Source organism: Hydra vulgaris, chromosome 04, assembly GCF_038396675.1.
Source record: "Hydra vulgaris chromosome 04, alternate assembly HydraT2T_AEP".
Taxonomy (NCBI): Eukaryota; Metazoa; Cnidaria; class Hydrozoa; order Anthoathecata; family Hydridae; genus Hydra; species Hydra vulgaris.
Window position 1 is genome coordinate 34,025,001 of NC_088923.1, and position 1,800 is coordinate 34,026,800.

At 27.3% G+C, this 1,800-nt stretch overlaps 1 long non-coding RNA gene across 1 annotated transcript in view; it reads right to left on the reverse strand.

Moving 5' to 3' along the window:
• LOC136079068 (uncharacterized) overlaps positions 1-1,034 on the reverse strand; it is a 1,350-nt gene extending 316 nt beyond the window's left edge. The window contains exons 1-2 of the long non-coding RNA XR_010637919.1: positions 571-1,034; positions 165-366 (exon numbers count right to left, since the gene is read on the reverse strand). This is a non-coding gene — a long non-coding RNA (uncharacterized LOC136079068). The remainder of the gene's footprint in view (positions 1-164; positions 367-570) is intronic.
• Positions 1,035-1,800: the final 766 nt, after the last annotated feature.

The following is a 1,800-nucleotide window of genomic DNA, read 5'->3' on the forward strand; positions in this document are numbered from 1 at the left end:
AAAATAGCAGTTATTGTGCAATTGTATTTTTAAAAGTAATTTTTCAATTTTAAATAAAGATTAATTTAATAAGATGATGGAAAAGTCTAGATTAATGCATATATATGCATAATATAAATATTACATTAAGTTAGTTGCAGACATTTTATATAAAGCACTATTACCGCTTCTTCAAAGCTTTAAAATCAAATTGCACTCTTCTGAAATTATTTTCATAGATTTCTTTTTTGGTAGCGACCTTACTCCGCTACCAAAATTTCTTAGTAAAAGCGCTTTCGCAACTCATCTAAAAAATGAAAAGTCCACATGTAGCAGGGTTGCGGAGTAGCGGACCAAGTTGCGCTATCGTTAATCTATGCTTAGCTCCTAAAAAAGAATTTATTAACTTTCTTCATTTGAATCATTCGTAATCATTTAAAACATTATTCACTATTAACATCTGTAGTCATTAAACAAAAAACTATTAACATCTGTAATTATCTAAAAAATATATATTTTAAATTAAAATGAAGATATTTAACTTTCTACACAATATTGTTAAAAATACTATTAAAAAAAAAACTTTCTCACCATTATTTGATAAAACCATCCTGTGCGATATGCCATGGATTTGTAGCATACACCAAAACATTAGAAAACGTTCGCGGCATTGTGTTTTCAATGTTACCAATAATTAACTCATTTAAATACGCATTGTACATAAACTTTTCATTGAGTTGAGTTTGCGATATATTTATGCTTGACCATTCATTCAGTTGCAATGGCTGGGTCAAAAAGTGATAGTTAAAATCTCCATTTACTGCAGAATTAATTTGTAAAAAACCTGAGCCATTCTTATTCGCATATATAGCAAGGATTCTGGATCCATATTTTTTATGATCGTCTCCTGTTGTTAAGTGAATAACACTCTTCCAATTTTGGGAAAATGTCAAGGGTTTTAAAATAAAAGAAATTGAATAATCTTTTTTAAGTATTGGTATGGATGTAATCAAGTTATCTTGGATTGACATGTGCTCGTCTACTTATACCAAATCTACAGCTAAAACAATTTCCAATAAATAAATAAAAACTTGCTTTTACTTTTAATTTTTCATTTACTTACTAAAACTAATAAACATTTTTGTAAATTACAAATAAACAGTTTAAAATTATTTGGTTCACATTGAAATGAACAAGTAAATAATAATAGTAATTGTATTTTTGAATAAAAATTGAAATTTTTTAACTAGAAAAGTTAAAATAATAAGTTTAGAATCAGCCATGAGCTTTTCATGAGCTTTTCATGAGCTTTTCATGAGCTTTTTCTGGGTTTTCCTTAAGTTCAGGATGTTTTATCCCAGAGTTTAGGTTTTTATACTTTCTGACAATTTCCTTTTCTTTACTCTTTCGAAGTTTTCCACTTGATTTTATTGGGAAATAAAAGGAAAAATGAAAAAATTAATCCTGCAAATTGAGGCCTAACTTTTAGTTTAAACTTTATTAACTGATTTTTTTTTGCATTCAAACTAAATAAATTAATTCTTGTTTTATTTAGTCACATTTTTGTTTTAAAGCAGTTGCCGTCTTAAGGATTGCAAAATCATTATTTTTCTTAGCATCTTCCACCGAATCAATAAAACCTTTGTTTAAAATACAGCATGATGTTACAAGAAATTTCTTGTGAAAATTTGTTTGTTTTGATGGTTTGACTCACACTCTTTCCTTGATTTCTTTTGCTCTGCTAATCTGATTTGCAACTGTTGGCTGACTTAAATGATAACAATATTGCATTTGTAATATTAATGGTGTCAAGTTAAATTT